Below are 13,780 nucleotides of genomic sequence, written 5' to 3' on the forward strand. Positions count from 1 at the left end.
ATATGCTAACCTTGATGTGTTGACCATTTTTGTTTTTGACCCTGGAATTGATCATAAGGTTTATAACTTGTTGGAATTGATGACTTTGGGGTGGGCTGGTACATTACTTCGGTATTGGGAGTTGAGTTATTCTACTTGTTTTGTACTTAGCCTTGGAGCGAATTTAGTGTATTTTAAGGTGAATCAGGTGGAAAGCCATTGGAAAGATCCTCCCTGGACATTATTGTGGTATGCAACCACGGCTTGCAAACTCCATGAAGATGGTAGGTTTTCTTGGCTCATGCTTCTTATTGGGCTTTCCAAATCCATGACGGTAATCTCTATTATCTTTGGGCAGTTTTGTAGCACTCTTACCCGATTGAGACTTGGAAGCTACACATAGTCATTCTCGTCCATGTTTTGCAGGGATCGAATTTGAGGACAAATCCTTTTCAAGAGGGGGAGAATGATGTAATCCATATAGCCATGATGATGATCCAACTGTGCCATAATGATGTGGTTGAGGTTGATGCTGCGGTCGCTGCGGTCGAGGTTGATATTAATGTTGTAATTTCGAGGACGAAATTCTTCCAAGAAAGGGAGGATGATGCAATCCAAATTACCATGGTGATGACTAAAGTGTTCAAGTCGAGGAGACCCAAATTGAAGTCCGAAAGGATGTGGATTAAAGCCCAACATCTGAAAGAACAAGTCTAGCAGCCCAAATTAGGACTTCTAGAAGCTCTAGTGTGAACATGAGGGGCTGGACTAATGTGAACGAAGGAAGCTTCCCTTTTTATGTTTTCTAGGCTTATTAAAGGCTATTTTGACTTTCAATATGTGTAGTGGATTTCTAGGCTTCTAGGAGTATGCATTTGTAGTCTTCTATGCACCTAGAAGACTACACTTCTATTTATTTCTTTTGACTAGTATATTTTAAGAACCTTATTTAAAGGTGCTTGTAATTGATTTGGGAAACCTATCTTTGAATATTGAATATTATTGAAACCCTTTAGTCTTGAATGACTAGTGTTAATTTGGTGGACTCCAAATTGTACAACCCCCGTTTGATCTAACAGTTTGCAAGAGATGGCTATTCTCTTGAGGATTGCTCGAATAGGATAGGTGCCTTTTGATCCTTTTGGGAGGTAACTAGGACTAGTTCTTCTAGTTATTGTCCAATTGTTATTCAAATTGTGTCTTCTTTCTATCTTTGTTATTTTTCTTGCATCACACAATATCAAAGCTAAGTCTTCCAAATGGATGACAAAAACTATTTATACTAATGCCTATTACACCAAAAGGCCCTAAAGTGGCTCTTTTACAAAAATACCCACATGGGTCTTCAATTGCATCCAAAGCCTCATAACTTGCAATTATGACCTCCAATTGCCATTCTAACCCCATAGCTTGCAAGTATGACCTCCAATTGCAATCTTAGCCCCATAGTTGCACTTTTAGCCATTTTGCGCTTCTAGCCACTTTGCGACTCTTCCAATGCCAACTCCCAAACGTTGTAAATCCGCGAAGTCTTCTCTCCCATCTCTCCCAAGGCATCCCTTTTGATAGCAGCCATGGAAGCTCAACTCCATTGAAGGACAAGGAAAATGTATGTCAAGATCAACGGGCTTCAATTAGCAATTAAAAAAATTGTCTTGTGATGGCAGAAGACCTCCAGCCCTATTCAGATTTTTTTCCTCAAGTCTTACACCTATTTGGAGGCCCAAATTAAAGTCCAAAGTGAGATGAAATGAGGCCCAAATCAGCCCCAAAATAAGAAGTTTCCAGCAGCCCAAATTGGCCCAAATTAGTTTCTAGAATAAATAATTAATTGTTGTTTTAATCTATGTTGACTTGCATTGGTCCAAGTGTGGGTAGTCTTTCTAGGTTGTTTTAATCTACACAGACTACATTGGTCCTAGTGTGGGAAGTCTTCTATGTTTCTAGGGAAGATAATTCCCATTTATTTCTATTTTGACTAGTTCCTTCCTTTACAACTATATATAGGGGTGATTGTCATCCATTGTAAATCAGATTTTGAAGAATATATTATATTGAGAGTTCTTTTGAACCTTTGTGGCATTACTTTAGGATTTATCTTTCAACCTAACTAGTTCCTAGTTCAAGGTAGTAAGATAATTTCTTCCTTGATATCTTTGATTTCTTTTTGGTATTCTTTCGAAGGCGGTTAGTTCTAAATACTAATTGTTGTCTTAAGTTACTCACAAAGCGGTCAGGATCCTAATCTACTGTTTTTGATTTGTTATCTCAAGTAAAGGCGTTAGATTTCTTCCTATAAATCTATACGTTGTTACTTGGATCTTGTCAAGACTTTAGAACTAACGTTCTTGGAAATTCGTGGATTGTTCCTTCGAATTTCCCATATCTTTTATTTTCTAGTTTTTAGATTCTTTTCTATATTTGCTTCCGCACTTCTTATATTTTAATTATAAATTTGGGATCTCCCTAACCTCGTTGTTATCAAGTGGTATCAGAGCGGTTCTATCAAGATTCCGTTCTTGATAATCTTGGGGATTTCTTGAAAAAAAAAAAAAGAGCAAAAAAAAATAAATTAAAAAGTACTGTAGCAGTGAACAGTGACGAAAAAAAAAAAGAAAAAAAAAGTTTAGTGTTTGCTCTTCAAGAAATTTCTTCCATTTATTTGTTTTCTAAAGATTAAGATAGAAAACAAGAAGAGGGGATCCTAGATCTTTAAAGCTAAGAAGCAATCAATTTTTTTCTTACTCCTTTTAGCTTGTTAAAAAAAAAAAAGTCCTTTTTGTTCGAGTCTTGTTTCAACTAAATTCTAATTCTTTCTAGGATTGGTTCTTCATTTTTTTTTAGTGCCCTAAAATTCTTTATTTTACTACTAAGGGCTTGATTCTAGTGAGGTTTAATTATAAATCCACAAAGTGTTTTCCTAAAGGTTATTTGAGGGGAAAAAGGCAAGAGTGGGTGAGAATAATTGAGGAAAAAAGCCAAAAAAAAAAAAAAACTGAGTGATACATTTTCTTTAAAATAACTATGTCTTTCACAATTGCAAGAATCTATGATTATGAAGGATTGGCCAAGTGCGGCAGTAATCATGTGGTACTACCAAAATTGTGCATGTGTGCTAGTAAAGAAACTTACCTACAATGGGAATACTATATATGGAGCATATATTTGCTTGTAACAATTTTTGGGAGATGGAAAAATTAGAGTTTGCCACAAGGGCATTGTCCTTGAAATTACGGAAGATAGTCGATGATTATCGTAATCCTCATTGGGTGAAATTTAATCGGCTACTTTTGACGTGGAGTGATTTAAAGGAGGAATTGAGGCGCATTCATTCTATAACACTGTCCCAAGATGAAGCTAACTCCAAAAGTCCTATTCGTTCCAATAAGATGGTTAAGTATGTAATCTTCCAAGAGGAGGAGTCAAGTTGTGAACAAAAGAGTGACTCTTCATCATGTGTAACTTCTCTTACACTAACAGAAGTTCCTAAACCTCCAGAAAAAAGAGAAGATGAGAGAATAAAAGAACTGAGTGAAAAAGAAAATTATAAGGAAGAGAGATACAAAATTGGGTGGAGTAAGGGAGTGCAAAATGGTAACTCAAGAGAGGAAAAAGGAAAGTTTCAGTTGAGAAAAGCGAGTGAGTTGTCACAAGAAAAGAATGGAGATAAAAACAAAAGCAAGAGTGAAAAGAATGAGAGTGAAGGCAGAGATGTTAGAACAAAAAGTGTTTTGTTACAAGAATTGAGAGAATCAAAAGAGAGCTTAAGGGAGAATGGTTCTTGTTTATCTTCTAACCTCCTTACTCTTTGTCTTTCTAGTGTTTTTGAATCTACATTGCAGGTTTCGGAACAAGCGCCCATGCGGTCTTTAGAACAGCAAAGAAAAGAGATAAAGACCTTATGTTGCCAAGAAGATTCCGCAAAATTTTCAAGTGCTACATCACATGTAGACCAAGGTAGAGGATCCTTTAAGGAAGCAACTTGTGGTAAAATGGCTAAACCTAATACTTTATGTGCTTTAAAAGCCATTGAATGTGAAGGAATTGTAGGTAAGAGTTGTGATAATTCAATTTTTGAATCTGTTGTTTCATCACCTATGGATGAGAGTTATTCTCCTTGTTTAGGTCATTCTTTATTTGACTCTAGTGATGCAGTTGTTGATGAGAACTCATTCATGTCTAATGTGCACTATGCTAGTAATCTTTTAGTTGTAGCAATGGAAGGGGATATGACTAATCTCATTAGTCAAGGTTTTAAATTGTGTGATAACCCATTGTGGGATGATAATAAAGATGAGTTTGCAGTTTATTTTTGTCCACTTTGGGATACCAATGAAGATAATGAGACACATGAAGCTTTTGGTGTCTTAGATATTAAGGAAGTTGAGCTAAATGCAGGAATATAGTCTCTCAAGTGTGGAAAAGGATAAGTGCTCACACATTGCTAATTTCACAATATCTTTATCTTGTTTCGTCGATCCTTTTTTGCAGGTTTATTCCAAGCCACTTCTTGAGGAAATTACTTTTGGTCCATATCTTGATTATGGTATATCTAATGGTGAGGTTAAATTATTTAGCAAGAGCAAATATGGTATGTTTTCCTTGTATTCATACGCTTTTGGTCTAGCTAATGACCCTCTGCAATTTAAAGAGCTTATGAATTGTGTTTTTAGTGCTTGTGTTGGTGATTACATTTTCCTGTTAGCTGATGTTATACTTGGACTTTTAAAAGGAGTGTTTGTGCACAAAAATAATAAGTGGATTTGGTTGCATGGTCACTACCTTGTGTTACTTATACCAAGTGGTTGTTGTGTTTTTCTACTTATTGTGATTATCATGTTGGTTGCAGGAAAATATCAAGATTCAAGGACGAGAATAATCTTTAAGAGAGGAAGAATGATAGCAATCATGAAGGCTCAAATGCATTAAACAGAAAATAAGGTCACCACCAAGATTCGAGACGAATCTTCTTTAAGAGGGGGAGAATGATAGCAGCCATGGAAGCTCAACTCCATTGAAGGACAAGGAAAATGTATGTCAAGATCAACGGGCTTCAATTAGCAATTAAAAAAATTGTCTTGTGATGGCAGAAGACCTCCAGCCCTATTCAGATTTTTTTCCTCAAGTCTTACACCTATTTGGAGGCCCAAATTAAAGTCCAAAGTGAGATGAAATGAGGCCCAAATCAGCCCCAAAATAAGAAGTTTCCAGCAGCCCAAATTGGCCCAAATTAGTTTCTAGAATAAATAATTAATTGTTGTTTTAATCTATGTTGACTTGCATTGGTCCAAGTGTGGGTAGTCTTTCTAGGTTGTTTTAATCTATGTTGACTACATTGGTCCTAGTGTGGGAAGTCTTCTATGTTTCTAGGGAAGATAATTCTCATTTATTTCTATTTTGACTAGTTCCTTCCTTTACAACTATATATAGGGGTGATTGTCATCCATTGTAAATCAGATTTTGAAGAATATATTATATTGAGAGTTCTTTTGAACCTTTGTGGCATTACTTTAGGATTTATCTTTCAACCTAACTAGTTCCTAGTTCAAGGTAGTAAGATAATTTCTTCCTTGATATCTTTGATTTCTTTTTGGTATTCTTTCGAAGGCGGTTAGTTCTAAATACTAATTGTTGTCTTAAGTTACTCACAAAGCGGTCAGGATCCTAATCTACTGTTTTTGATTTGTTATCTCAAGTAAAGGCGTTAGATTTCTTCCTATAAATCTATACGTTGTTACTTGGATCTTGTCAAGACTTTAGAACTAACGTTCTTGGAAATTCGTGGATTGTTCCTTCGAATTTCCCATATCTTTTATTTTCTAGTTTTTAGATTCTTTTCTATATTTGCTTCCGCACTTCTTATATTTTAATTATAAATTTGGGATCTCCCTAACCTCGTTGTTATCACCTTTTCATGAACAAGGCTTGCAACTCTTGAAGTTCTCTTGCTTGACTTCTTGTGAAAGGCCTTGTGCTTGTTGGGTTCATATCATCCTCCCCTTCTTGGAGAAGATTCGTCCTCGAATCTAAGGGCATACCTGCAACACAAGAGGAGAGATCACTCACATTGAAAACATTATGAACATTATACTCACTTGGCAAGTCGATCTTGTAGGCATTATCATTGATCTTTTCAAGCACTTTGAATGGCCCATCTCCGTTTGGGCTCAATTTTCCTTTTCGCATTTGCGGAAACCTTTGTTTTCGAAAGTGAACCCAAACCCAATCATCGGGTTGGAAGTCCACCTTTCTTCTCCCACGATTTTGTCTCTTGGCTATCTTGGTGTTGACCTTATCAATGCTCTCCTTTGACCTTGGCATGGATTTTCATCATTTCGGCCGCCCTTTGCTTTGCATCTAAACTCACAACAGCATCACTAGCCAAAAGGGGTTAAGGTTAAAGGAATCAAAGATTAAAGCCATAACATACTTCAAATGGAGTCATGCCAATAGAGGAATGGAGGGACCGATTGTAAGCAAACTCAATCAAAGGTAAACGGTCCTCCCAAGAAGTGGGCTTTCCTCTAATCATACATCTAAGCATACTCCATAGAGTCCTATTCACTACTTCGGTTTGACCATCCGTTTGAGGGTGGCAAGAAGTAGAGAACATGAGCTTGGTACCAAGTGTACCCCAAAGGCTTTTCCAAAAGTGACTAAGAAACTTGGAATCCCTATCACTAACAATAGTGCAGGGAACTCCATGCAACTTAAGAACATGATTCACAAACAAAGATGCTACATGAGATGCATCATCACATTTATGACATGGTATAAAATGAGACATTTTTGAGAACCTATCTACCACAACAAAAATCCTATCATGACCCCTTTTGGTTCTTGGAAGACCCAACACAAAATCCATAGAAATGTCTATCCAAGGACCAATAGGAGTAGGAAGGGGAGTATACATACCTTGGGGCCGAGTCTTGGACTTGGCTTGCTTGCATTCCAAACATTGACCACATAGCTTTTCAACATCATGTCGCATCTTGGGCCAATAGAATTGCTCACCCAAAATGTCAAGTGTCTTGGCCACTCCAAAATGGCCCATCATTCCACCACTATGTGCTTCCTTGACGAACAATTCTCTCCATGAGCTCATTGGAACACAAACTCTACCATCCTTGAATAGGAACCCATCAACAAGTTGGAACCTATCAACCCTCCTCCCTTAGGTCAACTCCTCACAAATCACCCTAAAGTCGGGATCTTGAGAATAGAATCCCTTAAGGCTTTCAAATCCCATCATTCTAGAAGTCATAGTGTTTAGCAAGACATACCTTCTAGATAATGCATTCGCCACCACATGTCCTTCCCCTTTTTGTAATGGATCACATAAGGGAAAGCTTCAATCAATTCTACCCATTTTGCATGTCTCTTATTGAGCTTGGATTGGCTCTTCAAATGTTTCAAGGATTCGTGATCCGATCGTATCACAAACTCCTTATCACAACCCTCACAAGTGCATACAACTCCTTGTCATAAGTAGAGTAGTTCAATGACGCCCCTTTTAGCTTTTCACTAAAGTAAGCCAGTGGCTTGCCTTCTTGCATCAATACTCCACCTATGCCAACCCCGGAAGCATCACACTCAACTTCAAAAGTTTTCTCAAAATTGGGTAATTGCAACAATGGTGACGAACTCAACATGGATTTCAATTCTTGAAACGCCTTCTCTTGCTCATCTCCCCAAACAAAAGGAACATCTTTCTTGATCAATTCGGTTAAGGGAGAGGCAATTGTACTAAACCCTTTACAAACCTTCTATAGAAACTTGCCAACCCATGGAAACTCCTCACATCGGTTGCATTTTTAGGAGTTGGCCAAGTTCTAATAGACTCCACCTTTTCTTCGTCAACCTCCACACCATTTGCACTCACCACAAAACCCAAGAACACCACTTTATCAACACAAAAAGCACATTTCTTGACATTAGCAAACAACCTCTCACGCAACAATACATCAAATACTTGCCTCAAATGGCCTACATGATCCTCGATTGATTTTATACACAAGGATATCATCAAAATAAACAACCACAAACTTGTTGATAAAGTGTTTCAAGACATGGTTCATCAACCTCATAAATGTGCTAGGTGCATTGGTTAGTCTGAATGGCATGACAAGCCACTCATAGAGTCCAAAATTGGTTTTGAAGGCCGTTTTTCACTCATCACCGGGGCTCATTCGAATTTGGTGATAGTCACTTCTAAGATCAACCTTCGAAAATACACTTGAGTCGCAAAGCTCATCCAACATATCATCAATCCTCGGAATGGGATGGCGATACTTTACCGTGATTTTGTTGACAGCTCTACAATCAATGCACATCCTCCAAGTGCCATCTTTCTTTGGAACAAGAATCACCGGAACGGCACACGGGCTAAGACTCTCCTTCACTAGCCCCTTTTTAAGAAGCTCGTCCACTTGCCTTTGCAATTCTTTTGTTTCTTCCGGATTGCTCCTATAAGCCGGTTTGTTGGGAATTTGGGAACCCGGTACAAAGTCGATTTGGTGCTCAATACCTCTCAAATGAGGTAAGCCATCGGGCATTTCCTCCGGAAACAAGGCTTCATATTCCTGCAAAAGAGAAGACATACTACTAGGCAAAGTGCTAGTAGCTTGGTTAGCATTTAGGAGAAGATCTTTGTTGACAAGACACACCATAAAGTGTCTCTCGTCAACCCCCTTTAAGCAATTACTTAGTTTGGCCAACAAACATTTCTTGGAACCATCTTGAGATGTCCCCTCTCCACTCATGACCAACAAAGTCTCTTTCTCACACTTCTCCTTTTCTTCCCTTTGATACTTCTCCCGAAGCTCCTTCATATAATCCTCACTCACTTGGTCGGGTTAGTGGGTTATGAATGTACTTCTTCCCCTTGACCACAAATGAGTACTTGTTAGTTCTCCCATTATGTTGGGCATCAACATCAAATTGCCAAGGTCTTCCAAGCAATAGATGGCAAGCTTGCATGGGTACCACATCACACAAAATCTCATCTTGGTACTTGCCAATGCTAAATTTGATAATGGCTTGCTTGTTGACCCTCATTTCGCCACATTCATTAAACCATTGGAGTTTGTAGGTATTAGTGTGCTTGCGGGTGGGGAATTTCATACTTTCAACTAAAAATTGGCTAACGGCATTCGTACAACTTCCACCATCAATGATTAAGGAGCACACCTTATCCACAATTTTGCAACGTGCATGAAACAAGTTCTCCCTTTGGTCGCTCTCTTCTAGCTAGAGCCCCCATGGCTCTTCTAGCCACAATAGCATGATTCAAGGCTTCTTCATACCTTATCTCAACCTCTTTGTCGGAATCACCCTCACACTCACTTCTTTCTCCCTCCTCTTCATGACCATCCCCGCCCTCATGTTCATCATCAGTTCGATACCCATCCCTCACTATTGTGATAGTCCTCCGGTTGGGACACTCTCTCGCAATGTGCCCTCTCCCTTGGCACTTAAAGCATTGGATGGTAGAAGGGTCAGTTATAGTTGGTGTTAGAATTGTTACCTCCTTTAGCCTTGTCATCACCTTTGGCTTTGTAATTGAATTTGGCTTGGGTGCTTGAGTGTTGCTCTTGGGCTTATCCCAAGTGGAAGTTTTCCACTTCTCTTTGCCTTTGTTCCAAGTTGACGACGATTTGCTTTTGTCTTTGTACGACCTCTCTTCTTTTAGATCCGCCTCAACCTTGGATGCATCATGGAATGCCTCTTCAAGACTATTATAGGTTTTGAGCCTCATCGGTTTAGAGATGTCTCGATTCAAGTTGGCTACAAACCTTATAATAGTGTACTCTTCATGCTCTTCTATCTTGGACTTCATCCTCAAATCCTCAAACTCATCAAAGTACGCTTCCACACTTTTCAACCCTTGTTTCAACATGTACAACCTTTTGAGTGCATCTTGGTGGTATGTGGGTGGAAGCCACCTTGTCCCCATGAGCTCAATCAAATCGTTCCAAGTTGGGAGATCATAGATGTGTTGTTGAGCTCTTTGTAACTTCTTGGATTCCCACCAAGTAGAAGCGTACCCCTCAAATTGAGTGCGGGCATACTTTGCCTTTAAGGCCTCGGACACATTGTTCGTGAGGAAGATGCGCTCACTTTGCAATTTCCATTCAAGGAACTCCCCCTTGGAACGTAGGTTCACCTTGATGGTGTTCAAATTCCGCTCATTATCTTGCCATCTTCCCCGGTCTTCATAGCCTTGGGCCCTCCCTAGGTCTACATGACCTTGGAATCTAGGGTCATGGCCCGGAAACCTCTCAAAACCTCCTCTTCCTCCCCTCCCCCTGTTATTCATTCCTCCACACCTCCCTCCTTGCCGGTTATCATCCCACCACCGTCCTTGTGGATAGTCATCATTCTCTTCTTCATTCATGGGGTATTGGTAGTGGCGTTGGTATTGGTTTTGGTTAGGAAAGGGATCTTGTGTTTAGACTTGGGGTGGAGCTTGGGGTGTTTGTTGTAAGGTTACTTGAGGGATTGCCTCATTCGGGTTGTGTTGGTAAACGTGGGGATAGGTTTGTCGACTGGTGTTTTGGAAAGTGGGGTTTTGGAATGGAAGGTTAGTTGTTTGGGGTAGTGGAGCTCTTGGGTGGAGGTGGTTGTGGTGTTGGGATTGCACAAGGCATGGGCTTGTCCCGAGGTAATGGTTGGTGTAATGTCTTGTGTTTTATCCCCATCACCTTCATTCCGAGAACGGGGAGTGCCCATTCTACTCGAACTCTCCATTTGAACTTTCTCAATACTCACCATCCGTTCATCCATACCCTTCAACTTCCCACTCACACGTTCATCCGTTCATCCATACCCTTCATCTCTCCCCTCATCTCTTCCATACCCGCTTGCATGCCCGAGATTTGATTCATGATCATAGCCAATGAACTTGCTATGGATGACATATCTACTACCTCTTGCGTCCTATCACCTTGGTTAGACATGATGACCTGCAAAACTAGCAATAAAAGCCTCACCTCACTCGTATCGAACTCTCAACCTTACCACACGTCGTGCTCTTTCGAAGTTGTTGATGAATCACTCATCCAATCGAATTCACACGTTGCTTATCCTTTGTGGTAGAATGGATTCATTTTTAGATGAATGACGGACGACTCAAAAGAAAAACGGACGAGAGCCAATAAAGTTTCAACGAAATAAAACGAAGAAAAGCTTGAAAGAAATTAGCATGAAAGAAATGCAGACACAAGAAAACACAAGTAGGAACAACTACTATGTGGCTACTAGTTGAGAGACACAAGAAATTGAAATGCTAAAATCAGAAAATAAATGAAATTTCGGGCCCGGGTAAGTGATAATTTGAAAATGGGGTCTTGAAGCCTCAATTGATCCAATGCATCAATTTGAAATAACGAAAATTTTTAAAATTCTATACTCGTTTTTTTTGTTCCCTGCTTAAGGAATAGGAAAACAATCACTCACAATCAAGGCTCAAGAAGTTTTTGAGAAATGAATTGAGATGAAATGAAAATTTGGAATTGAAAATGTACCTCAAATTTACGGATTGGGTTGTTGATACAAGATTAAGAACGAAAATAGAATTAAAATGCAAGAAAAGAATGATAGATAATTTGACACAACTTAAGACCTAATTTAGCAACCAAAGTTATAGAAAACTAAGACCTCTAAATTAAGAACAAAAGAGACACCAAATTCTTAGGATGACCAAGACGGATTTGGAATCCCTAATAACCAATCCTCTCAACAATTACTCAATCAAAGGTTTCACAAGCTCTCAACTCTCAAGAGTTTTACAATATCAAATATCAATATTCAAAATAGTCTAAGTCTTCTAAATGAAAGAAACTACTATTTATACTAAGGCTCAAAAGAAGAAAACTACACTATTACACTTTTACCCTTAATGAAGTAAGGGCCTTGTTTGGGTGTCTTCTTTTGGGAACAAAACTTGAATTTGCAAATATTCAAGTAATAGCCACATTGCAAGTATGACCATCTTCAACCCTCGTCTCCAAACCATCCTCCCATGCTATCATGAACACTTGAAATCCCCGGAAAGGTGCTAGAGTGTATTCAAGTATGATGTCCCTCCTCATGAACAATGCTTGCATAGCTTGAAGTTCCCTCGCTTGGCTCCTTGTAAAAGGTCTTGATGCCACTCGAATTGTATCATCCTCCCCTTCTTGAAGAGAATTTGTCCTCAAATTTAAGGGATCATCCTCTTGCACCACCATAGGAGAGAGATCACACACATTGAAGGTGTTATGAACATGGTATTCGGGTGGAAGATCAATTTTGTATGCATTATCATTCAGTCGTTCAAGTACTTCAAATGGACCATCTCCTCTAGGCATCAACTTGGTCTTTCTTTTGTTGGGAAACCTCTCTTTTCGGAAATGTACCCAAACCCAATCACCCGGTTCAAGCACAACTCATTTGCGACCCTTGTTTGCTCTCTTGGCCGTTTTTTGATTCTTTTTCTCAAGGTGAAGCCTCACCTTCTCATGCAACTTCTTCATGGCCTCGGCTCATTTGTTGCCATCTAAACTCAACACACCATCTTGAGATAAAGGGGTTAGATGGGTTAGGGGGTTAAAACCATAAACCACTTCAAAAGGTGGCATGCCAATAGTGCTATGAATGACTCTATTGTAAGCAAATTCAACCAGAGGCAATTGATCTTCCCAAGATGCTAATTTTCCTCTAAGCATAGAACCCAAGGTCCTATTGACAACTTCGGTTTGGCCATCGGTTTGTGGGTGACAAGAGGTAGAAAACAACAATTTAGTACCAAGTCGTCCCCACAATTCTTTCCAAAAGTGGCTAAGGAATTTTGGATCCCTATCACTCACAATGGTTTTGGGAATACCACGCAACTTTACCACATGTTCAACAAACAAAGAGGCAACATGAGGAGCATCATCAACTTTATGACAAGCAATGAAATGAGCCATTTTAGAAAATTGATCAACCACAACAAAGATGCTATCTTTACCCCTTTTGGTTCTAGGCAAACCCAACACAAAATCCATCGAAATATCAACCCAAGGTTGTTGAGGGGTGGGGAGAGGGTATACAAACCATGGGGAAGGAGTCTAGACTTGGCGCCGCGACATTCAATGCATTGGCCACTAATCTTAGCTCCCTCCGCATATGAGGCCAATAAAATTACTCTTCAAGAATCCCCAACGTCTTATCAATCCCAAAATGTCCCATCAATCCCCCGTTGTGTGCCTCCTTCACAAGTAATTCCCTCCAAGAGCTCATGGGCACACACAAACGCTTGTTTTTGAACAAGAAACCATCAAACCTAGAATAGGGAGTAGAAGACCTATCCCTAATCCACCTCTCCCTTTCCCACTCTTCGCAATATAGAAAGATTTTGGCAAAGACGGGGTCCTCGGGATACAATGCCTTCAAGCTTTCAAAACCCATCAATTTGGAAGACAAGGTATTAATCAAAACATGTTTCCTTGATAGGGCATCCGCTACTACATTCTCCTTTCCCTTTTTGTATTGGATTACATAAGGGAAGGTTTCAAGGAATTCAACCCATTTAGCATGCCTTTTGTTCAAATTTCCTTGGGCCTTGAGATGTTTTAAGGACTCATGGTCGGTCCTAATCACAAACTCTAAACCACAAGTAGTGTTGCCAATTACCCAAAGCTCTAATCAAAGCATACAATTCAAGATCATAGGTGGAGTAGTTCAACGTCGCACCCTTAAGCTTTTCACTAAAATAGGCAATGGGTTTTTGGTCTTGCATCAAAACGGCACCAATACCTACTTTGCTAGCATCACATTC

This window comes from Lycium barbarum, unplaced genomic scaffold (assembly GCF_019175385.1).
Source record: "Lycium barbarum isolate Lr01 unplaced genomic scaffold, ASM1917538v2 unchr_scaffold_22, whole genome shotgun sequence".
Classification (NCBI taxonomy): domain Eukaryota; kingdom Viridiplantae; phylum Streptophyta; class Magnoliopsida; order Solanales; family Solanaceae; genus Lycium; species Lycium barbarum.